This window comes from Manis pentadactyla, chromosome 6, assembly GCF_030020395.1.
Source record: "Manis pentadactyla isolate mManPen7 chromosome 6, mManPen7.hap1, whole genome shotgun sequence".
Lineage (NCBI taxonomy): Eukaryota > Metazoa > Chordata > Mammalia > Pholidota > Manidae > Manis > Manis pentadactyla.
The window spans coordinates 78,188,080-78,210,102 of record NC_080024.1 but is presented as its reverse complement, the minus strand read 5'-3'; the positions used below and the strand labels follow the sequence as shown (position 1 = coordinate 78,210,102).

Below are 22,023 nucleotides of genomic sequence, written 5' to 3'. Positions count from 1 at the left end.
CTTCTTTGCCTGTTCTGTGACAGTGGACTTGGGCTCGTGAGCATTTACCCTTTCACGGCCAGTCGGTAGATGGTGCTGGAGGGACCCAACAGAGAAAGGGTTTTTCATTTGCTGGTTCCCCAGTGTCTAGCTGGCCAGGCAGGCTCCTGCAGGTCACACTTTTATTCCTTGGTTCAAAAAATTATTTTTTTAAAAGCCCCACCTTCCACCTAAGTTTCTATTAATTTCTCTCGTATTTCTATCACTTCCTGTCATCCACTTATCCAGCGTATGTGCAAATTAAGTTTCCCTTCATTGAGACCTTCATGATTCCTCTACAACCCCGCTTGTTCTGAATGACCTTGACCACAAACCTGCTTTTCTTATGCCTTCATTTCTTGGCTCCAGGTGATCGTAGTCTTTGTGTTTAAAAGTGGGATTCATGAGTTTCTCTTGAAATCAATTTCTTGATGGGTTATAGCTTTATTTCTTAATATGGTCAGGTTTTTAATAAGCAAATGTATTCCATTTTATTTTACCACTACCACGTTTCTACTTACTTTTTCTTACTCTTTCCTACAATTCTTTCTTCCCTTCTTTGTTTTTTAATGTGGACAAAGCACTAGAGTCAATAAACAGTAGTGAAGTGGACCAGAAAATCCTCACAGAAGTTAGAAGACCCGACCAAAGCAAATTTACACCAATTCAATCCCGACGGGTCCTATACTAGCCTTCAATATGCCAGTAATGTATTCACCTATTTGCCTAACATGTTTCCTGAATATCTACTGTGTGCCAGTCAGTGTTTTAGGAGCTGAAGATGCAATGCGAAAAATAAAAATAAATAAAAATAAATAGTGCTGACACAAGTTCCTGTCCTAATGGAGCCTATGTGTACCTTCCATTTGGAAAGACAGACAAACCAGTACACAAATTAAGATTTCAAGGAGGGATACATGCTATCAAGAACAATACAGCTGGGTGAGAAAATGGATTCCCACCCCCCACAAAAAATATAGCTAACAGTTAACCACACCTATGATAACATCCTCTAGTTTATTTAGATCCTTGACACACTACTAGAAAATGAATGTTATTAAAATTAAGACTCCTGAAAGTGAATACTACCTACTTCAATATAAACACAAATCCTCAACAGATTACAAACGTTTGCTTAGATTGTAAAATATATTTAACATTTAAGACTGCATAACTGGATATCCCTTTCATAATTGTGGATTTTCACAAAATATAGACATTAACCAGATTCAGACATCATCAAAACTGGTATTTTGGGAGGATATTATAGTGATCATGAAGTAGAAAAAGATTAGAGTGCTAAATTAAGAGTCAATTTTGTACTTTAAATACTAAAAATTTAGACCCCATAAAAAGTTGAAAAATTAACTGTAATAGAAATCTATGTAAAATTAATTAATAAAATGAGACTCACATACCCATTAGCTTGTTAAATAGTAATAATGGCTAAAATTTATTGAGCACTTACTATGTGCCTGAGGCTATTCTAATGAATTTGTTTGATCTTTAAAGAATCCTGAGTTAGATAGGATCTTCCTATCTTAGAGATGGGGAAACTGAGGCAGAAAGGCTAAATAAAGTGCCCAAGGTTACAAAACTAAGAAATTTTAGGGCTGGGATTCAAACCCAGGTGGTTAGGCTCCAGAATTTACACTCTTCACTACTACTTGGGTTATTCTGTATATACTTGGGAGTACTCAGGCGTTCCTGAATTATTCTGGTTATTGCTAAACAATTTCACAGCTTTAAGGTATGCTTCCATTGACTTGAGTTTGTCTTTGTCAAAACCTAAAAAGAAGATTAATAACAAAAATCAAGTAAGGAATTGTGAAATCTTTGGGGGTAGGGTTCTGCGTTCCAATGATGAGCAAGAAACAAATATTCCAGATTACATAATACTCAGAATAGATTTCTTTCCAAATTAATATTTGATATTATTCTCAAGAGTAAAGTTTACCCTTCATGAAAACGCTACTTGCTAAAAACACCTACCAGCCCTTACTTAAAAGTTAATCACTGATGATAAATACTGAGCAACTTCTATAAGACTTGCAAAAAGTATTATTTGCAAAAGAAAAACCAGTAATAAAACCAAACATAATAAATTACTATCCACCATGAAGGAAGAAATCCATCACTTTCCATAAACAATAAACAATATTAATAGTTAAAATGAAAGAATAAAGTGAAAGTTAAGAACAGTTTTACAGAGAAAAAGCAGAAATTAAAGAATTTAGATGTTGATATTAAAAGTTTCCAATTGAACATTGAGGTGGTTGTCTGTAAGCCTGATGAGAAGTAAAGTGACTTATGCAGATGGTCTTTCTGCAGGATTGTCACAGAACACATCCTCCAAGTTATAAGTTCTTCTCACAATGTAACAGTAACATTCCTCCAGCAAGGGGTGGGGTCTGTGTTCCCCCTGCACCAAAGCAGTGTGATTTCCAGAAGGCTGGCTGTCTCTGTGTCCTCAGACCACTGGATTCTTAAAGCCACCACATGAGAAAGCCCAGACCCATGTAGAAGCCACCCATCAAAATCCAGCTTGAAGAAATCTCAGCATTTTATGAGGACTATTCCCTCTCCAAGAATCCAAATGAATTGTTATTCATTTTGCCATGTGACTTATAATAATCTTCTCCCAAAATGAAAAATACTAGAATATATTCCCCAAATATATGTATGATTAGAGATTAGGAGTTCAGCAATGATCTCTTTAAAAGAGGAAGAGGGGCAATTTAAAAACAAAACAAAACAAAATGAAAAAGCAGGCAATAGGCTGATAGACACTGAGAAGTCACTGGTGGTTACCATGGGGGAGGAATTGGGGTTGGTGGGTGAAACAGAGAGTCACAAAATCTCAATCATAATATAAATTAGTCACAGACATGAAAGTACAGCATATAGTCAACAGTTCTGGGGTGAGCATTTAATGATGTATGTAAGTGTTGAATCACTGTGTTGTATACCTGAAACCAATATAAGATTGTATAGCAACTATGCTTCAATAAAAAAACAAAATTGTTTTTACTTAAAAAAAAGAGGAAGTGGATCAAAATAAGAAAAGAGATCCTGCTTTTTAAAAACAAGGGGCCTTATGTAGTATCAACACATTGTGGGTTTTCAGGTACTTCTTATAATACATAAACTACTCAACATAAGAGTGGTAAAAACTCCTAGCTTACCAGGCTACAGAAGATTCGGAACTTGTAACCCTGTGCTGCTTTTCACCAAATCACGTGCTTCTTACTGTCAGAGCACTGGGTCCCAAACTCTTTGTCTGGTGACCACCTATTCCTGCTAAAAGAACAGATGAGAATATTCTCAAGCTTGACTCCCATTAAACTGCAACCTCTGATCCCTAAGCAGAATGGAGGTCTCCATCATTATGGGGAAAAACAAAGCTGAAGGTAGGCAGTATAGATAATCCCTTTACGTTGCCGTAAATGGGCCCCAGGGAACCAGGAACAGACCAGAATCTGGGAAGTTTAATATGCATTTTATGCATTCTTTTAAAATAAGACAATTTCATGAATAACTAAATAACATGTACAAGAATAGTGACTTACTATAGAATATTTCAGAGACACACACTGGAAATGTAACAAGTTTATCCTAAATGATCTTGCTTCTTACCTGTATGTTCTAAATGTTTTAAAGTCACATTGTCAACAGGGAAAAAGCTGAGGATAGCACCATATTCTGGACACATATTTGCTATTGTAGTTTGATCCACTACAGATAATTGTGAAACTCCACTTCCAAAAATCTCAAAAAACTTTCCAGCCACTTCTACTTGCCTGAGGTGCTAATAAAGGGACACACATAAATACACAAAATCAGCAATAAGATAAGCATGGTTTCTTTGAAAACTACAAAATCTAATTTTTTACTCTTACTAGTGACGGTGAAGGAAAGAGGTCCACTTGTTCTTATGAAACAGGAACTCCTTCCGGTTTTGCAGGTGTTTTAAGATAAACTGTCAATAGAAGAGTTTTCCCATGTCACTGTTAGGACAGAAAAGGGCCTGAAAACTCAAAATGGCTAAGATTTACATTTTAATGTCTCTGAAATAGGGGTATACCTTAGACTCAATGGTGAGTCTGTTAGCTGGCAGTCTTTCTTAGCAGTATTTTAAATAAGGTTGTGTCTATCCATTAATGGCATCGTAAATTGGATGAAATAGTAATATACAGATGAACTGTATTTAAATAAAAAATTACATGTTGGCTATAAAAATTCTTCAAATTCCAACTATAGCATCACTAATTTCTACAGCACATTAAATTTTACACCACAAATATTTACAGCATCATTAATTATAGGTAAATTCCATTTTGATAACATTTAAGATGTGGCTTCAAAATTCCTTCTAAAAACATTTTTCTTAGTTTTTACCAAGAACCAAACAGCTACTCACCTGTTCTAAATTATGAAATGGTCTTGGATTGGTACAGTGAAGCAACTAGGGAGGGGACTAAGAATGAAACAGCCTTCAACCTGGGGACAATACTAAGTCCAAACATCTCAGAGGTGGTAGGGGTCACTTAATCCAAACTGCTTAAGATATAGAAACTCAAGCCTAGGAGAAAGATGTTTGTTTAAATTCATGAAGATGAGAGCAATACAGATTAGATATACCAAACCAACTTCTACTTTCACCAAATTAATGAGGTACCACAATATACACTGTGAAAACCAAGATAAAATCAGTCCTATGAAGACCATGAATAGAACTTCAAAGAAGAAAAAGAATTCAATAAATGTAAACATATGTAACAGATTGAAATTTTCTATGAACTAAAACATCAAAAATAGATCATAATATTGCTAAGAAAAAATACAGCCAGAGGGCTCTAAAGGCAAGATTAATTATCAGTATGTCTAAAAGAAAGAATTGATTCCTCTAAAAATATAATGGCATATTCCTTTTCCTTTGGGATAACCCTACAATTCTCAATTTAACTTTGTGATCTTTTGGTACCATACATGGAATCAATCATTTTTACTAAGATGTCAAAATCTTTCTTAGAGGTGGAGCCAAGATGGCGGCGTGAGTAGAGGAGCAGAAATCTCCTCCCAAAACCACATATATTTTGAAAATACAACAAAGACAACTCTTCCTGAAAGAGAGACCAGAAGACACAGGAAAACAACCAGACTACATCCACACCTGCGAGAACCCAGCACCTCACGAAGGGGGTAAGATACAAGCCACAGCCAAGTGGGACCTGAGCGCCCCTCACACCAGCTCCCCAGTGGGAGGAGAGGAGTCAGAGAGGGAGGGAGAAGGATCCCAGGACTGCTAATCAGCCAGCCCTTGCCATCCGCACTGGACCGCAGACAGTGCATGCGTGGGGTGCTGGATACTAGGGAAAAAGGACAGTAAGATCTGTGAGTAGGTCCCGGTAGCCGGTGCCCCAGAGAAAAAGAAAAGCGAGTGCTTTTTGGAAGTGTTAAAGGGACAGGGACCACACAGCCAGACGGAAGCGTCCTGGGACACAGTCCAGCAGCAGGGAACTCCGGGCACCCTAAACCCCTGGATAGCAGGTCAGGTCAGACAGAGGTCCCTCACAGAGATAAACAGCCTCCCGGCCGTTTCCCCTCCAACGCGGCTCCGCCATATCGGAGCAGTGGCCCGAGGCAGGCCATGTCCACAGCACCAGCAGAGATAAACTCCATAGCGGCCGGGCAAGAATCAGAAGCTGCGTCTGCATGCAGCTGCCCAGAACAAGCCACTAGAGGTCACTGTTCTCCCAGGAGAGGAAGGCCACAAACCAACAAGAAGGGAAATTCTTCCAGCCGTCACTCGTGCCAGCTCTGCAAACTGTCTCTATCAAAATGAAAAGGTAAAATTTGAGGCAGACAAAGATTACAGAGTCAACACATGAGAAGGAGACAGACCTAACCAGTCTTCCTGAGAAAGAATTCAAAATAAAAATCATAAACATTCTGACAGAGATGCAGAGAAATATATAAGAGCTAAGGGATGAAGTCCGGAGGGAGATTACAGATGTCCGGAAGGAGATTACAGAAGTGAAACAAACTCTGGAAGGATTTATAAGCAGAATGGGTAAGATGCAAGAGGCCATTGATGGAATAGAAAGCAGAGAACAGGAACCCATAGAAGCTGACACAGAGAGATAAAGAATCTCCAGGAATGAAACAATATTAAGAGAACTGTGTGAATAACCAAAAGGAACAATATCCGCATTATAGGGGTACCAGAAGAATAAGAGAGAGAAATAGGGATAGAAAGTGTCTTTGAAGAAATAATTGCTGAAAACTTCCCCAAACTGGGGGAGGAAATAATCGAACAGACCATGGAAATACACAGAACTCCCAACAGAAAGGACACAAGGAGGACAACACCAAGACACATAATAATTAAAATGGCAAAGAACAAGGACAAGGACAGAGTTTTGAAGGCAGCTAGAGAGAAGAAAAAGATCACCTATAAAGGAAAACTCATGAGGCTATCATCAGACTTCTCAACAGAAACCGTACAGGCCAGAAGAGAATGGCATGATATATTTAATGCAATGAAACAGAAGGGCCTTGAACCAAGGATACTGTATCCAGCACGATTATCATTTAAATATGAAGGAGGGATTAAACAATTCCCAGACAGGCAAAAGTTGAGGGAATTTGCCACCCACAAACCAATTCTACAGGGTATTCTAGAGGGACTAGTCTAGACGGGAGCACTCCTAAGACTAAACAGATGTCACCAGAGAAAATAAAATCACAGCAAAGAAAGCAGACCAACCAAATACTAACTAAAGGCAAAAAATAAAATCAACAACCCACTAAAAGCAGTTAAAGGAAACACGAAAGAGCACAGAATAAAACAACCAACATATAAAGAATTGAGGAGGAGGAATAAGAAGGGAGAGAAGAAAGGAATCTCCAGACAGTGTATATAACAGCTCAATAAGCGAGCTAAGTTAGGCAGTAAGATATTAAAGAAGCTAACCTTGAACCTTTGGTATACACGAATCTAAAGCTTGCAATGGCAATAAGTACAGATCTTTCAATAGTCACCCTAAATGTAAATGGACTGAATGCACCAATCAAAAGACACAGAGTAATAGAATGGATAAAAAAGCAAGACCCATCTATATGCTGCTTACAAGAAACTCACCTCAAACCCAAAGACATGCACAGACTAAAAGTCAAGGGATGGAAAAAGATATTTCATGCAAATAATAGGGAGAAGAAAGCAGGGATAGCAGTACTAGTATCAGACAAAATAGACTTCAAAACAAAGAAAGTAACAAGAGATAAAGAAGTACATTATGTAATGATAAAGGGCTCAGTCCAACAAGAGGATATAACCATTCTAAATATATATACACCCAACACAGGAGCACCAGCATATGTGAAACAAATACTAACCGAACTAAAGAAGGAAATAGAATGCAATGCATTCATTTTAGGAGACTTCAACACGCCATTCACCCCATAGGATAGATCCACTGGACAGAAAATAAGTAAGGGCACGGAGGCACTGAACAACACACTAGAACAGATGGACCTAATAGACATCTATAGAACTCTACATCCAAAAGCAACAGGATACACATTCTTCTCAACTGCACATGGAACATTCTTCAGAAGAGACCACATAGTAGGTCACAAAAAGAGCCTCAGCAAATTCCAAATGATTGAAATTCTACCAACCAACTTTTCAGACCACATAGGTATAAAACTAGAAATAAATTCTACAAAGAAACCAAAAAGGCTCACAAACACATGGAGGCCTAACAACATGTAACTAAATAATCAATGGTTCAACGGACAAATTAAAATAGACATCAAGGAATATATGGAAACAAATGACAACAACAACACAAAGCCCCAGCTTCTGTGGGACACAGTGAAAGCAGTCTTAAGAGGAAAGTATACAGCAATCCAGGCACATTTAAAGAAGGAAGAACAATCCGAAATAAATAGTCTAACATCAGAATTATCGAAACTGGAAAAAGAAGAACAAATGAGGCCTACAGTCAGCAGAAGGAGGGACATAATAAAGATCAGAGAAGAAATAAACAAAATTGAGAAGAATAAAACAATAGAAAAAGTCAATGAAACCAAGAGCTGGTTCTTTGAGAAAATAAACAAAATAGATAAACCTCTAGCCAAACTTATTAAGAGAAAAAGAGAATCAACACACATCAACAGAATCAGAAATGAGAATAGAAAAATCACGACAGAGTCCACAGAAGTACAAAGAATTATTAAAGACTACTATGAAAAGCTATATGCTAACAAGCTGCAAAATCTAGAAGAAATGGACAACTTCCTAGAAAAATACAACCTTCCAAGACTGACCATGGAAGAAACACAAAAGTTAAACAAACCAATTACGAGCAAAAAAATTGAAATTTTACTCAAAAAACTACCCAAACACAAAACCCCCGGCCCGATGGATTTACCTCGGAATTTTATCAAACATACAGAGAAGACATAATACCCATTCTCCTTAAAGTTTTCCAAAAAATAGAAGAGGGAATACTCCGCAACTCATTCTATGAAGCCAACATCACCCTAATACCAAAACCTGTCAAAGACCCCACCAAAAAATAAAATTACAGACCAATATCCCTGATGAATGTAGATGCAAAAATACTCAATAAAATATTAGCAAACTGAATTCAAAAATATATCAAAAGGATCATACACCATGTCCAAGTGGGATTCATCCCAGGGATGCAAGGATGGTACAACATTCAAAAATCCATCAACATCATCCACCACATAAAGAAAAAGAAAGACCAAAACCACATGATCATCTCCATAGATGCTGAAAAAGCATTTGACAAAATTCAACATCCATTCATGAAAAAAGCCTCTCAGCAAAATGGGTGTAGAGGGCAAGTACCTCAACATAATGAAGGCCATATATGGTAAACCCACAGCCAACATCATACTGAACAGCAAGAAGCTGAAAGGTTTTCCTCTGAGATCGGGAACAAGACAGGGATGCCCCCCCTCCTCACTGTTATTTAACTTAGTACTGGAGGTCCTAGCCATGGCAATTAGACAAAACAAAGAAATACAAGGAATCCAGATTGGTAAAGAGGAAGTTAAACTGTCACTATTTGCAGATGACATGATATTGTACATAAAAAACCCTAAAGACTCCACTCCAAAACTACTAGAACTGATATCGGAATACAGCAAAGTTGCAGGATACAAAATTAACACACAGAAATCTGTGGCTTTCCTATACACTAATAATGAACAAATTAAAAGAGAAATCAGGAAAACAACTCCATTCACAACTGCATCAAAAAGAATCAAATAAATAGGAATAATCCTAACCAAGGAAGTGAAAGACCTATACCCTGAAAACTACAAGACACTCTTAAGACAAATTAAAGGGGACACTAAGAAATGGAAACTCATCACATGCTCTTGGCTAGGAATAATTAATATTGTCAAAATGGCCATCCTTCCCAAAGCAGTATACAGATTTGATGCAATCCCTATCAAATTAATAGCAACATTCTTCAATGAACTGGAACAAATAATTCAAAAATTCATATGGAAACACCAAAGACCCCAAATAGCCAAAGCAATCCTCACAAAGCAGAACAAAGTGTTGGGGGGATCTCACTCCCCAGCTTCAAGCTCTACTACAAAGCCATAGTAATCAAGACAATTTGGTACTGGCACAAGAACAGAGCCACAGACAAGTGGAACAGATTAGAGAATCCAGACATTAACCCAAACATATATGGTCAATTAATATTTGATAAAGGAGACATGGATATACAATTGGGAAATGACAGTCTCTTCAACAGAGGGTTTTGGCAAATCTGGACAGCTACATGTAAGAGAATGAAACTGGACCATTTTCTAACCCCATACACAAAAGTAAATTCGAAATGGATCAAAGACTTGAATGTAACTCATGAAACCATAAAACTCTTAGAAAAAATCAGAGGCAAAAATCTCTTAGACATAAACATGAGTGACCTCTTCTTGAACATATCTCCCCAGGCAAGGAAAACAAAAGCAGAAATGAACAAGTGAACTATATCAAGCTGAAAAGCTTCTGTACAGCAAAAGACACCATCAATACAACAAAAAGGTACCCTACAGTATGGGAGAATATATTTGTAAATGACAGATCCCATAAAGGCTTGACATCCAAAATATCTAAAGAGCTCATGTACCTCAACAAAAAAATGTGAATAATCCAATTAAAAAATGGGCAGAGGAGCTGAACAGACAGTTCTCCAAAGAAGAAATTCAGATGACCAACAGACACACGAAAAGATGCTCCACATCAGTAGTCATCAGAGAAATGCAAATTAAAAGCACAATGAGATATCACCTCACACCAGTAAGGATGGCTACCATCCAAAAGACAAACAACAACAAATGTTGGTGAGGTTGTGGAGAAAGGGGGACCCTCCTACTCTGCTGGTGGGAATGTAAATTAGTTCAACCATTGTGGAAAGCAGTATGGAGTTTCCTCAAAATGCTCAAAATAGACTTACCATTTGACCCAGGAATTCCACTCCTAGGAATTTACCATAAGAATGCAGCACTCCAGTTTGAAAGACAGATGCACCACTATGTTAATCGCAACACTATTTACAATAACCAAGAATTGGAAGCAACCTAAGCATCCATCAGTAGATGAATGGATAAAGAAGATGTGGTACATACACACAATGGAATATTATTCAGCCGTAAGAAGAAAACAAATCCTACCATTTGCAACAACATGGATGGAGCTAGAGGGTATTATGCTCAGTGAAATAAGCCAGGTGGAAAGAGACAAGTACCAAATTATTTCACTCATCTGTGGAGTATAAGAAAAAAGGAAAGACTGAAGGAACAAAACAACAGCAGAATCACAGAACCCACGAATGGACTAACAGTTACCAAAGGAAAGGGACTGGGGAGGATGGGTGGATGGGGAGGGATAAGGGGGGGAAGAAGAAAGGGGTAGTATGATTACCATGCATAATGTGGGGGGTGGGAGAAAGGTAAGGGCTGTGCAACACAGAGAAGACAAGTAGTGATTCTACAACATTTTGCTATGCTGATGGACAGTGACTGTAATGGGGTTTGTGGGGGGGACTTGGTGTAGGGGAGAGCCTAGTAAACATAATATTCTTCATGTAATTGTAGATTAATGATAACAAAAAAAGAAAGAAATGGGGGAATACTTCCCGATAGGATAAAACTAACTGTAAATCAATGATTAATGCATCCTTTACATATCCTTAATATTGATCTTTTAAAGGGTGTGAGATGATCAGCTATGGAAGTACACTTTTCTGATAATATATCTTTCTCTTAAAAAAAACAGCAGTTCCTGTGTGGTGATCTCCAATAGGTTCTTCACAATGGTATAAAGGTCATATCAAAGTGTGGGCAAAGGGTTTGTTTGTGTTTATACAGAGGATGAAGGCCTAATTTGGCTACCCAGAAAATGAATTAAGGTACTGTATGAAGAAGATCTTCCAACATCAACATCCTCTGGAAGAGTCATTTCAGAAGATGATCATCAAAAAACTTCAACAAAGACCCTGGCACTGTTGCAGTTGTAGCTGCATTCATCCCACCGGTTCCTGGACTTGCCATTGGAATGAAGAAGGAGATATCTAAGCTGGCCTGTGTATACAGTAAAACAACAAATTTGACTGGATCTATACTGTCAGAACTCAACCAAGAATTAGGAGAAGGGCAAGTTGCAGTGCTCCAAAATCGTGCGTCTATAGACTATCTACTGTTAAAAGAACATATGGGATGTGAACAGTTCCCAGGAATGTGTTGTTTTAATTTGTCTGATTTTTCTCAAACTATTCAAATTCAGTTAGACATTATCCATCATATCATTGATAAGTTTTCACAAATGCTTAGGGTACCTAACTGGTTTTCTTGGTTTCACTGGATATGGCTGGTAATTGTAGGTCTGCTTTTGTGATGTATCTGTATTCCTATTCTGTTAATGTGTGTATGCAATTTAATTAGTAGTTTGTTAAAACCTATACATGCTTATGTTACTCTACAAGAAGATATGTCAAAGAAATAATCAATTTTCCCATATTTTCTTCTGTCTGCTACTTCTGTAGCTTTTCTTCTTCCTAATTACAACTCTTTAGTAGAATTCGTGCCTCATATCGAAAATTACTGAGTATCATAATTCTTCCAAGTGGTAAAGATACCTCAAGACAAATGCTGGGCATAGAAGCCACATGGCATAAATCTGCAAAGAAGTAGAAAGCTATCCTTTTCAAAGAATATTGCTTCTCCCTCACTTACGAACTTTACATTTCCCTGTATGGCCCTGGAAGATGACTGGTTAGCCAGAGACAGGTAAGATTCCTCAAGGGAGGAACAACCTAAGACATGCACAGTTGCAGGGGGGCCATCAGGATAGAAATTGGGGATCAACAGAGATGAGGCTTAGAACCTCAAACCCCCCCATTTTGATAGAAATCTTCTGCATCCGTGGATGTTTTGTTGTCCTTGTCTAGCTTGGATTAATACTTAGTCTATAGGCACAGATCTGATCATCTACATTTGCCCTCTTACAGCACTAAATTATGTTTTCTACCTTTATCTTGCATCTACCTACCACTTCAGCATTTTATTAAAAAACAATAATAATAATAAGGGAGAAATGTGGGATTCACATATAAATCAAGTATAAAAACCAAACGAATAATCATATCTGACTTGATTGTTTATAGTTCATGGTGCATGATCAAAACTGAAAGTTTCTGTGATATGACTGCCCTTGCACTGTTCACCATGTAAGAACTTATTTACTGTGTAAGAAATTGTTCACCATGTAAGAACTTGTTTGTTATGCTTCAGAAGAATGGAGACTGTTGAGAATTAGGCTTGGGGTTGATTAATGATTGTGCATTGAGTCCCCTATACAGAATTTTATTGTTGTTAACAACCATTTGATCAATAAATATGAGAGATGCCCTCTCAAAAAAATATCTTTTTTAATTATGGAAGAAGGATCAATACTAAATGCCAAAAGGGAGCCAATACCGTTTTCTTCTCCTGCAGAGTATCCTGAAAGCTTTCAGACCAATGATTAAACCAAAAATACCGAGACTCTAGGAACCAAACTGGAATTACATGTGGAACATTTGCCAGGTTCAGGCACTTAACAAAATGGGACTCAAATCATTAGAATAAAGTTAGTGTAAAGCTGAAATTTAGGGTGGAGTGTTACAAATTCATGTTTACTATTAAAATCTGGAGCACATGTACTGGATGCAGGAAGCCAGTATTAAAAATTCAGAGAAATTCAGCAGCCCAGTTTCAAAAAGACAGTTGCACCCCTATGTTTATTGCAGCACTATTTACAATAGCCAAGAAATGGAAGCAACCCAAGTGTCCATCAGTAGATGAATGGATAAAGAAGATGTACATATACACAATGGAATATTATTCAGCCATAAGAAGAAAACAAATCCTACCATTTGCAACAACATGGATGGAGCTAGAGGGTATTATGCTCAGTGAAATAAGGCAGGTGGAAAGAGACAAGTACCAAATTATTTCACTCATATGTAGAGTATGAGAACAAAGGAAAACTGAAGGAACAAAACAGCAGCAGAATCACAGAACCCAAGAATGGACTAACAGTTACCAAAAGGAAAGAGACTGGGGAGAATGGGTGGGAAGGGCGGGGAAAAACAAAGGGGTATTACAATTAGCTCACATAATGTGGGAGGGGTCCCAAGGGGAAGTCAGTTTAGTACAGAGAAGTCAAGTAGTGATTCTATATCAGCTTACTAGGCTGATGGTCAGTGACTGTAATGGGGTATGTGGTGGGGCTACTTGATGACCTGGGGAGTCTAGTAACCATAATGTTGCTCATATAATTGTAGATTGGTTATTGTGAATAGTGCTGTGATAAACATAGGGGTGCACATATCTTTTTTATACTGGTCTGCTGCATTCTTTTATTTATTTATTTATTTATTTATTCATTCATTCATTCATTCACTCATTCATTATCTATCTATCTACCTATCTGTCTATCTATCTTTCTGTCATTAATATATAATTAGATGAGTAACATTATGTTTGCTAGACTCCCCCCATCATGAAGATGCCTCCAGGTACCCCATTGCAGTCACTGTCCATGAGCATAGTAAGATACTGTAGAATCCCTACTTGTCTTCTCTGTGTTGTATAGCCCTCCCTGTGATCCCCACTCCCACATTATACGTGCTAATAGTAATGCACGCTTTCTTTCCCTCTCCTCTTATCTCTCCATTACCAGCTATCCACCCCAGTCCCTTTCCCTTTGGTAACTGTTAGTCCATTCTTGGGTTATGTGAATCTGGTGCTATTTTGCTTATTCAATCTGTGTTCTGTGTGCACGCCCATTGGCTGCCTCCCTTCGATTGATGGCGCTGACTGCCATTTATTGCGCAGAGTCACTCGCAGGCCCGCCCGAGACAGGCGTCCCTCGCGGCCAATGAGTGGGGGCGCCCACAGAACACGTGTTTCAGGCGGCTGCGCAGTAGCTGCAGGCTTTCCCGCCTCCGTGTTCAGTACTCATTAGCTTCGCGAGCGCCGCCAGGAGAGGGGTTTCTAACGGCTCCCTCCGGTCTTCTGTCCTCCGGCCCTGTCCGCAGGGGCGACCTGGCGCCCTCAGACAGCCGACTCCTTCGCACCGCGTGCCCGGCGGAGACCAGATGTTGGACCCGCGCTGTCCTTGGCTGTGCCTTCCTCCCGGCACGAATGTGCTGGCAGCACTGACCTCGCTCCCCAGCCTCGGATCACCTCTTCGCGCTTGCTGGGCCCCTGGCGCCGCCCTCGCCCCTTCTCTTCTCTCCAGTGGCGGGCGAAAGGCGGCGATCGACCTGGACTTGAAGCCGCTGCCCCGGTCGGACGTGAGCCATTACAGCTCTGCCACCTCCAGCCTAGCGCCGTGGGGCGGCGCGACCAGGAACCCCGATGCCGCCGTGGGCCTGCCTTCTGCCTCGGTGGCCACTGAGGGGCAATCGCGCAAGGGCATCTCTTCCGGCCGCAGCGCGTGGTGCAACCTGTCCCATGCCGACCGCATCGCTGAGTCCATCGAGATTGAGAGCTTGGCCGAGAAGCAGCTCACGTTGCCACAGATCTATGGTGGGTGGTCAAGAGCAGGCCCTAGTTGAAGGATGAAGGCGAAGCGACGGCTCTGCGGGCTGGAAGGTACGTGACCTCGGTGGGCGGCCGGACCCGGACGGGGCGCGGGGACCCCTGTCTCCACCTGAGGTCGCGGTGGAGCCGGTGAGGGGCGCCCATGCAAGTTGCTTGGCGGATACTGCATCGCCCGTGTGACCGGGAAGCGACCGACACGGGTGGTGGGCCTGCCGGGCCCGGCCGGGGGTCGGGAGATGGCGCACTCCACCAGAGGGGCTGTCCGGGGAGGGAGGGAGGTGGAGCAAGTGCGCTGAGAAGGCTGTCCGCGCCGCCGCCGAAGTCGGCCAGGCAGGGGAGAGGGGCTGGCTGGACCGCTGCTCCTCTGTCTGGGACCGGGCGGTGAAGGCGGCTGCTCTCTGTCTGGCCTGGTGCCGAGCCGCCGACCTGCTACCGCCGACTGGGCCGGGGCCACAGGTGGAGGGCACAGGTGAGGCCACGCAGATGTGGAGGCCCGTGGGCGGTTTGCCTTGTGTGGATTTTCTAGGCGGGGGCCTCGAGGGCGAGGGCCGGGGGAGCTGAAGTTCAAGTGGGACCCGCAGCGGGGCGGCGGGGTAGAGGCTGCCCGGAAGGCAACGCCTTTAGAATTGAAAATTTTTTCATGAGGTACCTCTCGTATTTTCTATTTGGGAATGAAGTTTCTTTACTTTGGTTTTGGAATTGACAGTGCATTTTCTTGTATTTAAAAATTACTGTCTTTCAGTCATTGAGGTTTGTGGTCTGCAGCTGAGTAGTTTGCAATTACCGGCAGAGATTCTGAGACAGGGACCATGGGTATAGTCAGAGTAGCGTGGGGGCCTCTGAAAAAGACCCCTACCAAAACTCCGTATTAAACAGTTGAGCGCAGTCAGAGTCACATTAATTCTCTAAAGTAAAATGTCAGACTAGTAGGAGTATAAGCATTGTTCAGTGAAGCTGAGTTAAAACTAAAAAGCCAGGAGAAACTTGGCCTGGAATGTGTGAACATCCCCCAGATAAGAAAATAGCTCAGCATGGCCCATGTCTTCATTGTGTCAATTAAATGAGGCTATTGTAAACTTTACTTTAGCCTGCTAAAAGGCCCAGTTTAACTTTAGCTTTGCCTGGATGCTGCTTTTCCTCCTCGAGCCCCTAATGACGTAATATATAACCTGGGCAATTAATACGGCAAGTAAGCCCAGCCACAGACTACATAGTAAAAGGCACGAAGGATCCCATCTTAAAGATGAGATTGCATTTTAGCACTCAGGAAGTTGAGAAGTAAGATTATTTTTATTATTATTATTAAGGTATTACTGATATACCCCCATTTGAGGGTTTCACATGAAAAACCAATGTGGTTACTACATTCACCCATATTATCAAGTTGCCCCCCCATACCCTATTGCAGTCACTGTCCATCAGTGTAGTAATTTGCCACAGATTCACTTTTTGCCAAGAAGTAAGATATTTTCTTTCATTTATTTATTTATTTTATTAAGGTATTATTGATATATATTCTCATAAAGGTTTCACATGAAAAAACCATGTGGTTACTACATTCACCCCTTTATCGTGTTCTGCCCATGCCCCATTGTGGTCACTGCCCATCAGTGGAGTAAGATGCCACAGAGTCAACTGTTTGCCTTCTCTGTGCTGCACTGTCTTCCATTTGATCCCACCACACACCATGTGTGCCAATCATAATACCCCTGAATCCCCTTCTCCCTTCCTCCCCTACCCCTCCTCTTTGGTAACTGCTAGTTCCTTCTTGGAGTCTGTGAGTCTGTTGCTGTTTTGTTCCTTCAGTTTTGCTTCCTTGTTACCTTCCACAAATGAGGGAAATCATTTGGTACTTGTCTTTCTCAGCCTGCCTTATTTCACCAAGCATATCCTGAAGCTCCATCCATGTGGTTGCAAATGGTAGGATTTGTTTTCTTCTTATGGCTGAGTAGTATTCCATTGTGTATATGTACCACATCTTCTTTATCCATTCATCTACTGATGGACACTTAGGTTGCTTCCATATCTTAGCTATCTTAAGAAGTGCTGCAATAACCATAGGGGTGCATATGTGTTTTTGAATCTGAGAAATTATAGTCTTTGGGTAAATTCCTAGGAGTGGAATTCCCAGGTCAAATGGTATTTCTAGTTTTAGTTTTCTGAGAAACCTCCATATTTCTTTCCACAATGGTTGAATTAGCTTACATTCCCACCAGCAGTGTAGGAGGGTTCCACTTTTCCATGTCCTTGCAAGCATTTGTTGCTTAGTCTTTTCGATACTGTCCATCCTAACTGGTGTGAGGTGATATCTCACTGTGTTTTTTTTCTTTGGTATCATTAATCTACAATTACATGAGGAACATTATGTTTACTAGACTTCTCCCATCACCCATCTCCCCCCCACATACCCCCATTACAGTCACTGTCCATCAGCGTAGTAAGATGCTGTAGAATCACTACTTGTCTTCTCTGTGTTATACAGCTCTCCCCGTGACCCCCTACATTATGTCTGCTGATCATAATGCCCCCTTCCTTTTCTTCCCCCTCTTATCCCTCCCTTTCCACCCATTCTCCCCAGTCCCTTTTCCTTTGGTAACTGTTAGTCCATTCATGGGTTCTGTGAGTCTGCTGTTGTTTTGCTCCTTCAGTTTTTTTTTTTATTCTTATACTCCACAGATGAGTGAAATCATTTGGTACTTGTTTTTCTCCACCTGGCTTATTTCACTGAGCATAATACCCTCTAGCTCCATCCATGTTGTTGCAAATGGTAGGATTTGCTTTCTTCTTATGGTGAATAATATTCCATTGTGTAGATGTGCCACATCTTCTTTATCCATTCATCTGCTGATGGACACTTATGTAGCTTCCATTTCTTGGCTATTGTAAATAGTGCTGGAGTAAACATGGGGGATAGGTCTTTTTCAAACTGGGCTCCTGCATTCTCAGGGTAAATTTCTAGGAGTAGAAATTCTGGGTTAAATGGTATTTCTCTTTTGGGACTTTTGAGAAACCTCCATACTACTTTCCACAATTGTTCAGCCAGTTTACATTTCCACAAGCAGTGTAAGAGGGTTCCCCTTTCTCCACATCCTCGTTGTTTGTCTTATGGATGTTGGCCATCTTAACTGGTGTGAGGTGATATCTCATTGTGGTTATAATTTGCATATCTCTGGTGATTAGCTGCGTGGAGTATGTTTTCATGTGCCTGTTGGCCATCTGAGTTTCTTCTTTGGAGAAGTGTCTGTTCAGCTCCTCTGCCCATCTTTTAATTGGCTTATTTGCTTTCTGTTTGTTGAGGGTCATGAGCTCTTTATATAATTTGGATGTCAACCCCTTATCAGATATGTCATTTATAAGTATATTCTCTCATAGTGTAGAATGTCTTTGTTCTTCTGAAGGTGTCCTTTGCTGTACAGAAGCTTTATGGTTTGATATAGTCCCACTTGTTCATTTCTGCTTTTGTTTCCCTTGCCCGGGGAGATATTGTTCATGAAGATGTTGCTTGTGTTTATGTCCAAGAGATTTTTGCCTATGTTTTATTCTAAGGGTTTTATGGTTTCATAACTCACATTCCAGTCTTTGATCCATTTCGAATTTACTTTTGTGTATGGGGTTAGACAATGATCTAGTTTTATTCCCTTACATGTAGCTGTCCAGTTTTGCCAACACCAGCTATTGAAGAGGCTGTCATTTCCCCATTGTGTATTCATGACTCCTTTATTGTATATTAATTGAGAATATATGTTTGGGTTAATACCTGGCCTCTCAATTCCATTCCACTGGTCTTTGAGTCTGTTCTTGTGCCAGTACCAAATTGTCTTGATTACTGTGGCTTTGTAGTAGAGCTTGAAGTTGGGAAGCAAGATCCCTGCTGTTTTATTCTTTCTTCTCAGTATTGCTTTGGCTATTCGGGGTCTTTGGTGGTTCCATATGAATCTTAGAACTGTTAGTTCCAGTTTGTTGAAGAATGGTGTTGATGTTTTGATAGATAGCATTGAATCTGTACTTTGCTTTAGGCAGTATGGACATTTTGACAATATTAATTCTTCCTATTCATAAGCACTGTGCTTTTTTCCATTTATTGGTATCTTTTCTTTTAAATTGAATGATGTATTTTATTTCTCCCAGCATGCCAAAATATGTCAACATGAAATTCATATAAAATTATTCTTGAGATCCTTTGCACTGTTTTATTGCACAATGTCTTCCACATCTAGCGTGTATTATGCCCTGTGGCACACCTCCCTTCAGACTTACATGCATCTCAAGTACTAGTAGCCATCTGTAGTTGGTAGATACCATGCTAGACAGCTCACGTCTAGAGAGAATGTGACAGTTCTGGCCCATTTCTTTGCAGTCACATGGCCTGCCTGTTTTTCAGTGTTATTTCTGATCCGTGTGCATCAGCCATTCATAGGGCATAAAATGCAAGAACTCAAGAAGCTTTTCCAAATTCAGCTTTATACAAATAAGACTATAGATACCAAAGAAAACTTGTATGTATGTATGTCACATAATTTACATATTTTCTGGCTTAGTGTTGTGTATGCCACTGAAAATAAACAACTGCTAAGCACTTTATCATCAATGGAAGATGATAACACAGAAGTAGATGTTCTGCAAACTATTTGAGCTTCCCTCCTACATTTTGCCAGCATGCTTTCCTATATTTATTTATTTATTTATTTTTACTGCTTTATTTTATTTTGGTATCATTAATCTACAATTTCAGAAAGAACATTATGTTTACTAGGTTCCCCCCTTCACCAAGTACCCCCCACATTCCCCATCACAGTCACTGTCCATCTGCGTAGTAAGAAGCTGTAAAATCACTACTTGTCTTCTCTGCATTGCACAGCCCTCCCCGTGCCCCAAACGCACTATACATGCTAATCGTAATGCCCTCTTTCTTTTTCCCCGCCCTTATCCCTCCCTTCCCACCCATCGTCCCCAGTCCCTTTCCCTTTGGTAATTATTAGTCCATTCTTGGGTTCTGTGTTAGTGCTGCTGTATTGTTCCTTCAGTTTTCCTTTGTTCTTATTCTCCACATATGAGTGATATCACTTGGTACTTTTCCTTCTCTGCCTGGCTAATTTCACTGAGCATAATACCCTCTATCTCCATCCATGTTGTTGCGAATGGTAGGATCTGTTTTTTTCTTATGGCTGTATAATATTCCATTGTGTATATGTACCACCTTTTCTTTATCCATTCATCTACTGATGGACATTTAGGTTGCTTCCATATCTAGGCTATTGTAAACATGCCGCAATAAACATAGGGGTGCATCTGTCTTTTTCAAACTGGGCTGCTGCATTCTTAGGGTAAATTCCTAGAAGGAGAATTCCTGGGTCAAATGGTATTCCTATTTTGAGCATTCTGAGGAACCTCCATACTGCTTTCCACAATGGTTGAACTAGTTTACATTCCCACCAGCAGTGTAGGAGGGTTCCCCTTTCTCCACAACCTCGCCAACATTTGTTGTTGTTTGTCTTTTCAATGATGGCGATCCTTACTGGTGTGAGGTGATATCTCATTGTGGTTTTAATTTGCATTTCTCTGATGATTAGCGATGTGGAGCATCTTTTCATGTGCCTGTTAGCCTTCTGGATTTCTTCTTTAGAGAACTGTCTATTCAGCTCCTCTGCCCATTTTTTAATTGGATTATTTGCTTTTTGTTTGTTGAGGCATGTGAGCTCTTTATATATTTTGGACGTCAATCCTTTATCGGATCTTTCATTTATGAATATGTTGTCCCATACTGTAGGATACCTTTTTGTTCTATTGATGGTGTCCTTTGCTGTACAGAAGCTTTTTAGCTTGATATAGTCCCACTTGTTCATTTTTGCCTTTGTTTCCCTTGCCCGGGGAGAGATGTTCATGAAGAAGTCACTCATGTTTATGTCCATGAGATTTTTGCCTATGTTTTTTTCTACATGGTTTCATGACTTACATTCAGGTCTTTGATCCATTTGGAGTTTACTTTTGTGTATGGGGTTAGACAGTGATCCAGTTTCATTCTCTTACATGTAGCTGTCCAGTTTTGCCAGCTCCATCTGTTGAAGAGACTGTCATTTCCCCATTGTATGTCCATGGCTCCGTTATCATATATTAATTGACCATATACGTTTGGGTTAATGTCTGGAGTCTCTATGCTCTTCCACTGGTCTGTGGCTCTGTTCTTGTGCTAGTACCAAATTGTATTGATTACTGTGACTTTGTAGTAGAGCTTGGAGTTGGGGAGCGAGATCCCCCACACTTTATTCTTCATTCTCAGGATTGCTTTGGCTATTCGGGGTCTTTGACGGTTCCATATGAATTTTTTAACTATTTGTTCCAGTTCATTGAAGAATGCTGTTGGTAATTTGATAGGGATTGCATTGGATCTGTATACTGCTTTGGGCAGGATGGCCATTTTGATGATATTAATTCTTCCTAGCCATTTATTGGTATCTTTAATTTCTCTAATGAGTGTCTTGTAATTTCATGGTATATGTCTTTCAATTCCTTGGTTAGATTTATTCCTAGGTATTTTATTCTTTTTGATGCAATTGTGAATGGAATTGATTTCTTGATTTCTTTCTCCTAATTCATCATTATTGTATATGAATGCAAGATTTCTATGTGTTAATTTTGTCTCCTTCAACATTGCTGAATTCAGATATTAGATCTCATAGATTTGTTGTGGATTCTTCTTGTTTTCTTATGTACCATATCGCATCATCTGCAAACAGTCAGAGTTTAAATTCTTCGTTACCAATCTGGATGCCTTTTATTTCTTTGTGTTGTCTGATTGCCGTGGCTAGGACCTCCAGAACTATGTGGACTAAAAGGAGGGAGATTGGGCATCCTTCTCTTATT

At 40.1% G+C, this 22,023-nt stretch overlaps 1 pseudogene; it reads right to left on the bottom strand.

Moving 5' to 3' along the window:
- The window catches only part of LOC130684180 (iron-responsive element-binding protein 2-like), a 33,991-nt pseudogene extending 18,894 nt beyond the window's left edge, over positions 1-15,097 (bottom strand).
- Positions 15,098-22,023: the final 6,926 nt, after the last annotated feature.